Genomic DNA, 13,290 nt, shown 5'->3' with positions numbered 1-13,290 from the left:
AGATCTCTAGTTTGCTTGCTTTCTGGTAGGCTCACCAAGGCATAGGCCCTTGACTACCAAAGATAAAATTTATACTACCTAACAATCCCAAGTTCAATAGAAAGTGGGGAAGTCAGGTGATATGTGTAACGCCCCAAAAATACTGCTATATATATAATTCATAATAATAATAATAATTATACCCTCATACCACAAAAGATAATTTGAGTCAACCTGGAACCAAAGGGGTACCGAGGATAAACCTATCCATACATACATACCAACAATGCAGTGGAAACCATGATTGCCTTAACTTTATATACCATACTAGGGTCTTACTATAATAAAAAAATACACATATATATCCCAAAAAGGACCATAAATATCCTAGGGTCATACCCCAAAAATCCATCATGAACTCAACCCAACTACATACCCTTCAGCTAAGGTAGCACTAACAGCCTCCTCTAACTTGGAGCTTGCTCCGCTCGTTTGCATGGGTTTCCTAAAATGCTTGTATTGCAGGGGTGAGACACCTCTCAGCAAGGGAGATAGACTAATATCAGTATGTGACAACATGAGTATTATTGTGTTATAAACATATACTATTCGTGATAAACTGTATCTGATAAGTAGGGAAAATATGTACATAGTTTAACGACATTTGACAAATAAGGTAAAATTGTTCTATATTAATCTGAATAAATTGTAAATCAATATAACATACTATCTAACACCCCGAACCCACCACGTGGGGCCTAGAGTGTTAAGAGATCGACATGCATCTCTCATACCATTCACGCAGCGGAAAAATAATAAAAATAACCTCAAACATAATATACCAGAGTTCTATATTTACACATTAACAAAACTTACATCATATAGCCATGTTTACCATATTACAAAAACTGAAAGAAATATAAACAAAAAAACTAAAAAAACTAATACATATCCGTTCTAGTTTCACTCACAAAACTACCCTCCCTAGAGCTATCTAAGCTCAATCTCCTTGATAACCTGAAAATATTTAACATAAGACGGGGTGAGACACCTCTTAGTAAGGAAGAAATAGTTTACAATAGTGTGTGGCGGAAGTATTTATTATACACTTAAAATATCCATCTAAAGTGTACACAAAGTTCCCAAGAAGCCTAAATAACATGCCCATAATCACACAAGATAAACGTCTTTATCATCCAGTCACATACCCATAACCATTAGTATTTTAATGTTAATTTCTGAGAATAGAGAAATCTACCCGCCCATACAAATGGCTTCCCTCTACTCTAGTATCCACAAATAATTACTAGAGTACTTGCCTTCCTCAGCAAGCTCTCAGGTGGAGTAATCTACCTTACCCAAACACTAAATTAATTTAATATCTCACGCTGCCGATCATATTTGTTTCATAGGACTCCACATATATAACATAACACAACCAATCCACATAGGATCAAACACAACAAAAATGTCCACACTGGACAAATCAAACCACAGCATCAATGTCCACACAGGACTGGTCCATATAGGACAAATCAAACCACAACATTAATGTCCACACGGGACTATACAAACCACACAAGAAACAACACAACACTCTGTCCATGGTAAATAGGTAAACAACCTCCTCATAGCACTGCCAATGTTTACCTCCCAATATAAGCGTCCATATAACGACCTCCTCATACCGTTGCCAACGTTATATAATAGTTATACCAGGTACGATACAACGACCTCCTCATACCACTACCAATGTTATATCGTAATTTATATGAACCACAACCGAATCAACATAAATCAACCGTTCAACATACCCAAGATTTCACCACAATATACCCAACATCAGCATATTCAATCAACTAGAATTTCACAATCAATCAATATTCACATTCTCAACAATTCCTCATTCCACATTATTCACAATCATTTATTTATCAAAAATGATTTCAACCACACAGTTTTTCCCAATATAATTTATCTATCTAAAAACAACGTTTTCAATACCAGAAAAATTTATAAAATTATACTTGTATATATATAGAACTTCATAATTGAAATTAGTTGTTTAAAATTATTGAAAAGCCATTATAAAATATTTCCCCTTACCTACTCCTCGAAATTTGACCCAAAATTAATAAAACGAGACCCTGAAATCCAAAATTCCAAGTTTCTCAAATCTTAGTATAATACTCCTATAGTACTTCCTAAGCTCCAAAGGAGAGTATTTGTTAAAGAAATTCCAAAATAATTCACTTACCTTGGTTTTGGGATGTTTCCCAAACAACTCAAATCAAAGATCTACCTTGCCTATATTACAGAGAATCCTCCCAAGAGTCTCATGGTAGCTTTTGATCATCGAACTGAGCTAAATTTTGCCCGGAATCAAAGAGAGAAGGTGGTATGGCCGAAGGGTTTAGAGAGATAACGGTAACATGAAGAAATTTCGCGCTGGAATGAAAGAAATCAACTATTTATACTCAAGGATTTGTTGATGAGACACATCGATTTGTCAACAAGTCCTAGTACACAGTTCGTCGACGAGATAGCCAACTCATCGACAAATTTCAGTCTTGCGAAGAACCCCTCTTGGTAATTCCTCGTTGACGAGACACGTACCCTCGTCAATAGCTAAGAAGAACATTTGTTGATGAGACCAGTCTATTCGTCGACGAATGTTTGTTGCCACCTTTCGAATTTGTTCTTCCTTCCCTTTCTATCTTCCTTATTATCTTAAATTATTTAAAAATTACCAAGGTTGTTACATTCTCCCCCTCTGAAAAGAATTTTGCCCTTGAAATTCATTAATCGCCCGTTTATACACCAAAAACTAACTAACCACATTTTTACGAATTTCAAACAATTCAAATATATGCAACATCAAATCACATAAAGTCAAACAACATTTATACACACACTAACATAAACGTATTACCTGGGCCTTTAGTCTTTCCCTCCTCAGGTGTACCCAACATGTAGACGTGCGCCAGGTCTCCACCGTGGCTAGGCATTGGATTGTTCCTTTCGTTCTGGTTTTGTTTGGGGTTGGTGCATTATTCGGCGGTTCTTGACATTCCTGAGCTATATGTCCCTGTTTACCGCAGCTGTAGCATACAGTGCCCCTACCTATGCATTCTCCCTAATGCCATTGATTACACCTAGGACAATGGGGGCATGACAAGTCGCCCTATCGACCCCGATCACCTCTTTCTAACCCTTGGCCTGCAGCATCTCTGTCTCCCCTCCACGACCCAAGTCTGACATTTGTTTAGGATCATGGAGACACAAGCCTCTTCCTTCATTTTGATGCCTCCGTACCTCTTTGCAGACTTGACTCTGCCACCGTAGCTTTCTCCACCAACTCCGTGAAATCCTGAATTTTGCAAACACGCCATATGCTCATGGATCGTCTGATTCACGCCCCCCCTCCCCAAACCACCTTACCTTCTGATATACATTTGGAACCACAGAAGGTGCAAAAGGGATAACTCCATAAATTTAGCAGCGCACCGCTGAACAATAAGGCGCCCCTGAGTCAAGCTGAAGAATTCTTCTGCCTTTGCATTTCTAGTGGTGGCGGGAAAATATTGGTCGTAGAAAACCTGCTTGAAGTGAACCCAGGTCATTGCTATGGGTACCGCTCGCTTTTCCTCTAATAGTTTCATTGCATACAACCACCGTTCAACTTTTCCAGTCAGTTTTAAAGTGGCGAAGAGGATCTTCTGCTCCTCGATACAATTCAACACAGCAAGAATTTTCTCTATTTCTTGCATCCACCTCTCAGCCTTAATTGGATTGGTGCCACCCACAAAAGACAAGGGTTTTAGATGTGTAAACTGATCAATGGTGCAACCCTTGTGTACTAGTGGATAACTTGTTCCCCCAAAATCCTATCTCATTTCTTCCCTAACGTGACGAGCTATTCCTCGTAACAGCCGAGAGGTGTCAATCTCGTCCCCACTGGAAGCTCCCATTTCGCTTCCTCCTCCTTCATCCACGCCCTTGCCTCTAGGGTCCATCCCTGAATATAAATGTACAACCATGGCAATTTAGAATCTCCACATCTTTATATATTTGACATACACATCATAACGGAAAACCAAATTAATATCCATATCCTCAATTAAACATCCAACATCCATATATCCACAATCATCTAAACTTTCAAATTTACATTCCAAATCTTAGTTTCACAACTCGAAAACATCACCGTCGATGGATTTATCGTGGTTTTCTGAAACCATCGACTAATTAAAAAAATCACAGAAGTCCTTCAAAGGATTTTTACCTCCAAGCTACGAAACAACCTCAAGCTCTTGTCAATACCCTATTCTTCCCATTCCTACCCTTATTCAATTCAAACCTATATTATAGTATTAATCCTCCCAAAGTCCACAAGACCGTTACACTCTGATACCAACTATAACGCGCCGGACCCGCCACGTAGGGCCCGAAGTGTTAAGAGACCGACACACGTCACTGATACCATTCACGCAGCGGAAAAATAATAAAAATAACCTCAAACATAATATACCAGAGTTCTATAATTACACATTAACAAAAATTATATCATATAGCCATGTTTACCATATTACAAAACTAGAAAGAAATAAAAAAAAACTATAAAAACTAATATATATCCGTTCTAGTTTCACTCACAAAACTACCTACCCTCGAGCTATCTAAGCTTGATGTCTTGGATAACCTGAAAAAATTTAACATAAGACAAGGTGAGACACCTCTCAGTAAGGAAGAAATAGTTTATAATAGTGTGTGGCTGAAGTGTTTATTATATAATTAAAATATCCATCTAAAGTGTACACATAGTTCCCAAGAAGCCCAGATAACATGCCCATAATCACACAAGATCAACGTCTTTATCATCCAGTCACATACCCATAACCATCAGTATTTTAATGTTAATTTCCGAGAATAGGGAAATCTACCCCCCCATACAGGTGGCTTCCCTCTACACTAGTATCCACAAATAATTACTAAAGTACTCACCTTCCTCAGTAAGCTTTTGGGTGAAGTAATCTACCTTACCCAAACACTTAATTAATTTAATATCTCACACTGCCGATCATATTTGTTTCATAAGACTCCACACATATAACATAACACAACTAATCCACACAGGATCAAACACAGCATAAATGTCCACACAGGACATATCAAACCACAGAATCAATGTCCACACAGAACTGGTCCACATAGGAAAAACCAAACCACAACATTAATGTCCACACGGGACTATACAAACCACACAGGATACAAGACAACACTCTATCCATGGTAAATAGGTAAACAACCTCCTCACACCACTGCCACATTTTACCTCCCAATATAAGCATCCATATAACAACCTCCTCCTACCACTACAGACGTTATATAACGTTTATACCAGGTACGATACAACGGCCTCCTCATACCACTGCCAACGCTATATCGTAATTTACTTGAACAACAACCGAATCAACAGAAATCAACCGTTCAACATACCCAAGATTTCACCACAATATACCCAACATCAGCATATTCAATCATCCAAAATTTCACAATCAATCAATATTCACATTCTCAACAATTCCTCATTCCACATTATTCACAATCATTTATTTATCAAAAATCATTTCAACCACACGATTTTTCCCAATATAATTTATCTATCTAAAAACAACGTTTTCAATACCAGTAAAATTTAGAAAATTATAATTGTATATATATAAAACTTCATAATTGAAATTAGTTGTTTAAAATTATTGAAAAGCCATTATAAAATATTTCCCCTTACCTGCTCCTCGAAATTCGACCCAAAATTAACAAAATGAGACCCTAAAATCCAAAATTTCAAGTTCCTCAAATCTTAGTATAATACTCCTATTGTACTTCCTAAGCTCCAAGGGACAATATTTGTTAAAGAAATTCCAAAATAATTCACTTACCTTTGTTTTGGGATGTTTCCCAAGCTACTCAAATCAAAGATCCACTCCACCTATATTGCGGAGAATCTTCTCAGGAGTCTTGTGGTAGCTTCAAATCGTCAAACTGAGCTAAATCTGGCCTAAAATTGAAAAAGGAAGGTGGTATGGCCGAAGGCTTTAGAGAGAGAAGGGAAACATACAGAAATTTCATACTGGAATGAAAGAAATTCACTAGTTATACTCAAGGATTCATCGAAGAGACACGTCGGTTCGTCAACGAGTCCTTGTACACAGTTCTTCTACGGGACAGCCAACTCGTCGACGAATTTCAGTCATGCAAAGAACCCCTCTCGATAATTCCTCATCGATGAGACATGTACCCTCGTCGATGAGCTAAGAAGAACATTCGTCGACGAGACCGGTCTATTCATCGACGAATGTTTGCTGCCACCTTTCAAATTTGTTCTTCCTTCCCTTTCTACCTTCCTTATTATCTTAAATTATTTAAAAATTACCTGAGTTGTTACATACTATATCATACTAAATTTCTATAAACATATAAATCATCTGCTATATCTATATATTACTGAAATTATACCCTGGATGGAAGACTGAATCATGAATTAACCCCACATGATCAGGCTGTGTGGCCCGAGGGTTGGATTTAACCATGGCTAGCTTATCAAGTTAAGTCAAACATGACATAACTACACAAAATTTCCCACCCAACCTGGTCCGCCCATCCTACTCTCCGCAACACTTCACGGGTCGGCACATAGCGGGTATCATACTCTTCACAACACTTCGGGGTTAATCGGCCCCTAACCCAGCACTTTCTAAATAGTGTGGTTGCACTATCGGCTAATACTAACCTGGTCCGCCCATCCTACTCTCCATAACACTTCTCGGGTCGGCAAATAGGGGTACACTATCTAATCTGGCTAGCTAGCTATGGTATCATACTCATAACATACTTGGTCCATCAGGGATTCTGATGTCATGTAATACATTTCATATAATATATAAATGAATCATATCTCATTTCATATTTCTTCATAAAAAGTAGTCATATCATAACTTCTGAATAAACTGTTATGTATATAAATCTGTTCATGGCATCTGGGCCGACAAAATAATCATGGTATCTGGGTCGGCTGAATAATCACGACATCTGCGCCCGTTGAATAATCATAGCATTTGTGTCGGCTCAATAATCACGGCATATGTGCCGGCTGAATATCATATTATACTGAAAATATAATTTTTTGTACTGTTTATAATTTTTCTAAAAATTGTCGTCAAATCATGCTTGTACTGTGAATTCATAAAATATTCTGACATACCATTAATTACAGTGAAATTTCTACTCATGACACTAATGAGTACTACTCTAAAATATATTGTCTGGTCTAGGAAAACATATTTTGATGAAAAAATAATATTAAATCTGTTTTCAAAGTTTCCTTAGTTCAACATCAGTATTCCCAAAAACTATACTAAATCATATATATAAATTTTTAAAACAAATACTGTATATATTCAATAATTAATTTCCTGAAAATACCTGACTTAATTCCCTTTAGCTATTTCCTGAGAAGCCTGCTAAAAAATCCTAAACCATGCCCACGGCGTTCAGAACTCCAAATCCTGAAATCACATTATCGCCAGTTCAATCAACTCAACCCGAGTATATTTATCATCTAACACAATTCCTAGGTCCACATATTCCAAATAAACATATAAACCCTAAAATAACTTACTTACCCTGATTTTAAAGTGGTGCCCAAGCACTCTAAATCAACAATCCACTCCGGTCAACTTTCAGAGAATCATCCCTAGATCATCGTGGTGGTTCCTTATTGTCGAAATGGGATAAAATGGAGCTGGAATCAAAGAGAGAAGGGGGAGGATCCATAACCAAGAGAGAGAGAATGAAGAAATTTTGTTTTCCTCGCTAAAAATCCAATTTGAGCCTTTATATAGACAGTTGTTCACATGGCCTCGTCGGCGAGACATGTGTACTTGTCGATGAGTCATAGAAGAGCATTCGTCGATGAAGATAATGGGTTCATCGATGAACCCTTAATGATTTGAGATTCTCTACTCTCGGTATCTCCTTGTTGGTGAGACATGTGTACTCGTCGACGAGACCAAGAAGTACTTTTTTCGACGAAGACAATGGGTTCGTCGACGAAGATAATGGGTTCGTCGACGAGTATAACCCAAAGTCTTTCCAAATCCATTATGATTTAATGTGCAGTTAATATCACTGATACAGATGCACTTCCTAATTTACGACTTAACACATTAGCTACCGCATTTTCTTTTCCCAGGTAATAACTGATGGTGCAATCATAGTCTTTAGTTAACTCCAACCATCTCCTTTGTCTCATATTCAACTCTTTCAATGTGAAGAAATATTTCAAACTCTTATGATATGTAAAGATCTCACATTTCCCACTATATAGATAATGCCTCTAGATCTTTAAGATTTATACCACTGCAGCCAACTCTAAATCATGCGTCGTATAGTTCTTTTCATATTCCTTGAGTTGCCGAGAAGCGTATACCCCCACTTTTCCTTGTTGCATCAATACACACCCAAGTCCTTTCTAGGACGCGTCACTGCAGATCACAAAATCTTTATCCCCTAATGGAATGGTCAAAGCTGGTGTGATGACTAGTTGCTAATTCAAAACCTAAAAAGTCTACTCATAATCATCATTCCATTCAAACTTAGCATTCTTCTTGGTTAGGCATGTTAGAGGCCCTGATAATCTAGAAAACCCCTTCACGAACTGGCAATAATATCCTGCAAGTCTCAAGAAACTCCTAATCTCCTGAACATTCTTTGGTCTCACCTAATTCGTCACGACCTCTATCATGCTAGAATCTATAGAGATTCCATCCTCGGACATCACATGCCCAAGGAATGCAACTTTCTCTAACCATAATTCACACTTCCCGAATTTGGCATGTAGTTTCCTTTCTTTACGTACCTCAAGTACCAGCCTTAAATGTGTCTCGTGCTCCTCGAAAATCCTCAAATAGACTAGTATATCATCAATGAAAACCACTATGAACTAGTCCAAGTACTAATGGAAGACTTTGTTCATCAGATCCATAAATGCAGCAAGAGCATTTGTAAGTCTGAATGGCATGACCAAAAACTCATAGTGGCCATACAAAGTTCATAACACTGTTTTGGTGATATCCTTTGCTTTGACCTTCACTTGATGGTACCTAGAGCATAGATCAATCTTTGAGTAGACCCGTGTACCTTGGAACTGATCGAACAAGTCATCTATACGAGAAAGAGGATACTTATTTTTAACTGTTACTTTATTTATTTCTTTATAGTCTATACACATCCTCATCATCCCATCTTTCTTCTTTACAAACAGAACGAGTGCTCCCTAAGGTGATACATTGGGTCTAATAAAACCTTTATCTAACAAGTTTTACAACTGATCTTTTTAACTTTCTTAACTCTGTTGGAGCCATTCTATAGCGAGCTTTAGAAATTTATGCCATCCTTGGAAGTAAATCAATAGCAAAGTCAATCTCATGGTCAAGAGGCAATCCAGGTAGCTCCTTTAGAAAAACATCTCAAAATTCCTTCACCACTGGAATGTCAATAAGTTTTAATTATTTCTCTGGCACTTCCTTTACATAGTATATATACCCTTGACAATCGTCCAGGAGTAGCCTCTTCGCTTGAATGTTTGACACTAACTGTGGCAAAAAATGCACACACGACCAAACAAACTTGAACTCCTGCTCCCCAGAAGGTCTGAATATCACCTCTCTTAGATGATAGTCGATGCTGGCATAATTAACATCTAACCAGTCCATTCCCAAATCAAATCAAATCCATACATGTCTAAAACTACTAGGTTGGTTGATAATACTCTCCCTTGAATATCTACTAGATAGCCTTTAAGCACCCTTCGATACCTCACTACCAACCCTTTCGATGTAGCTACTAACAATTCGGTGTCTAACAAATAAGTTTCTACCCCACATAACTTAACGTACCCCACCAACAAAAATGAGTGTGTGGACCCTGAATCAAATAAAACAATAGCTTTAATTGAAAGCGTATTAAATGTATGTATCACCACATCGCCAGCTGCCTCTACATCTCTTAGTGTCAGTGTGTAGACTTGAACCTACATGGTATTCCTCAGTTGACTGCCTCAGGGAGCTTGGATATTTCCTCGGAATGGTCTAAGAGCGATAGCATTACTCCGCTGTGCAAGACAGTCTCGTGCCAAGTGTCCCAATCTACCACACTAATAGTAGACATTTCTCCCTGCTCAGCACTCTCCCATGTGTCTCTTACCACAACTAAGACAAACAAGATAAGGCTGCTCACCCTGTATCTCACGGCTCCCAATTTCCTACCTCTATCGCCTGCAGTATCCACCTCTCCTCCATGGGCCTCGGTTGGAACCCGCTTGAGATCCAAGAGGTGTGGGTCTCTTCCTCTGGTCCTACACCTCAGCACCCCTTCGCCTGCTCACTTCCACCACAGCGGCCCTATCTACCAGCTCTTCGAAATCCTATACTTTCAAGCCTCTCTCAAATTTTCTTCCCTTATTTGCCTCATCAAGAATGATGTATGGGGCAAAGCAGGACGGTGCAATAAAATTTGCTGCGTACTGTTAGACTGTCCAATGCCCTTGAGTCAAGTTCAAGAATTCCTCCACTTTTGCTTCTCTAGTGGTGGTAGGAAAATATCGATCAAAGAATATCTCTTTAAACTAGCCCTAGGTTAGAGGTACAGGTACCAGTCTTTGCTCCTCCAAAAGTCTCACAGTAGACCACCAATGCTCAGCCTCCCCTACTAGTCTGAAAATGGCATATAATACTCTCTGCCCATCGGTGCAGTGTAGTACAATCTGTATGTTTTCCATTTCTTGCACTCAGTTCTCTGCCATAATCGGGTCTGTGCTCTCTGAAAAAGCCAAAGGCTTCATTTTGGTGAACTGGCCTATAGTGCAGCCCTACTCTGTTGATGGGCCTCCCTGCTCCCTAGAGCTCCGTGCAATCTCAACCATAACATGCTCAACTACACTACGCAGAACTGCGTCCGAATCACTGTCGCCCATACTAAAGGGCCCTGCATCATCATCACCATTGACATGAGCACCGCTACCCCCAGGGTCCATCCTGAAAAGAAAATAAACATAATATGAGGACCTTATCTTTATAAAGTAACTAATATATTTATATAACTAAAATATCATATTATTAATTAACCTAACATCCATATTCTCAATTTAAGATTCAGTCCTACAATTTAGAAACACAACCCAACAACAGTTTAATATGGATTTCCTAAAATCATCACCCTAGAATGACATAGAAACCACTATGGAAATCCTACTTCCAGGCTGCAGAACAAAACCCTAAATTCTCATCTTAACTTTCCAACATTGACTCATTAAAATCCTTATCTACCCATTTACTATTCTCTTCAAGATCTCTTCCTATACTCTGGTATTGTTTTCACTGTGCACTAAAGTCTATAGAACCTAGCAACCTAAGCTCTGATACCACAATTGTAACACCCCAAAAATTCTACTATATATATATATATATATATATATATATATATATATATTCAAAACAACAATAATTATACTATGATACCATAAAACAAAATCTGAGTCAACCCAGACCCAAAGGGGTACCGGGGATAAACTTGTCCATACATATATACCAACTATGCAATGGAAACCATGATGTACTTAACTTTATATACAATACTAAAGTCTTACTATAATAAAAAAATACACATATACATCCCAAAAAGGACCATAAATATCCTAGGATCATACCCCAAAAATCCATCCTAAACTCAACCCAACTACTTACCCTTCAGCCAGGGTAGAACTAACAGCCTCCTCTAACTCGAAGCTCGCTCCGCTCGTTTGTCTGGGTTTCCTGAAATGTTTGTATTGCTTGGGTGAGACACCTTCCAGTAAGGGAGATAGACTAATATCAGTGTGTGGCAGCATAAGTATTATTGTCTTATAAACATATACTATTCGTAATAAACTATATCAGATGAGTAGGGAAAATCTTTACATAGTTTAACTGCATTTGACAAGTCAGGTAAAACTATTGTATAAAAATCTGAATAGATCGTAAATCAACATAACATACTTTATCATACTAAATTTTGTATACATATAAATCATCTGCTATATTTATATATTACTGAAATTATACCCTGGATGGAAGGCTGAATTATAAATTAACCCCACATAATCTGGTTGTGCGGCCCAAGGGCTGGACTTAACCATGTCTAGCCTACCAGGTTAAGTCAAACATGACATAACTACACAAAATTTCCCACCCAACCTAGTCCGCCCCTCTTACTCTCCGCAACACTTCTCGGGTCGGCACACAGTGGGTATCATACTCCTTGCAACACTTCGGGGCTAATCGGCGTTCTAAATAGTGCGGTTGCACTGTCGACTAATACCAGGCTGGTCCACCTATCATACTCTCCACAACACTTCTCGGGTTGGCATATAGGGGTACACTATCTGATCTAGCTAGCTAGCTGAGGTACCGTGCTCATAACATACTTGGTCCATCAAGGATTCTGATGTTATATAGTACATTTCATATAATATATAGTTGAATCATATCTCATTTCATATTTCTTCATAAAATCAATCATATCATAATTTCTAAATAAACTGTTATATATATAAATATGTTCATGGCATCCGGGCCGGCTAAATAATCAGGGCCGACTGAATAATAACGATATCTACGCCCGCTGAATAATCATAGCATCTGCGTCTGCTGAATAGTCATGACACCTATGCCGACCGAATATCTTAGTATACTGAAAATATAATTTTTTGTACTATTTATAATTTTTCTAAAAATTGTCTTCAAATCATGCTTGTACTATGAATTCATAAAATATTCTAACATACAATTATTTACAGTGAATGTCTGGTCTAGAAAAACATATTTTGATGACAAAATAATATTAAATTTGTTTTCAAAGTTTTCTCAGTTCAACATCATTATTCCCAAAAACTATACTAAATTATATATGTAAATTTCTGACTCCACTACTATATATTTAATAATTTATTTTTTAAAAATATCTGACTTAATCTATCCCCTTACCTGTTTCCTGAGAAGCCTTTTGAAAAACCCTTAACCACGCCCGTGCCGTTTAGAGCTCCAAACCCTCATATCACATTATCCTCAGTTCAATCAACTCAACCTAAGTATATTTATCATCTAACACATTTTTTGAGTCCACATATTTCAAATAATCATTTAAACCCTAAAAGAACTTACTTACCCTGATTTTGAAGTGGTGCTTAAGGACTCCAAATCAACAATTTGCTTC

Source organism: Malania oleifera, chromosome 2 (genome assembly GCF_029873635.1).
Source record: "Malania oleifera isolate guangnan ecotype guangnan chromosome 2, ASM2987363v1, whole genome shotgun sequence".
Classification (NCBI taxonomy): Eukaryota; Viridiplantae; Streptophyta; class Magnoliopsida; order Santalales; family Ximeniaceae; genus Malania; species Malania oleifera.
This window is presented reverse-complemented; position numbering follows the sequence as displayed.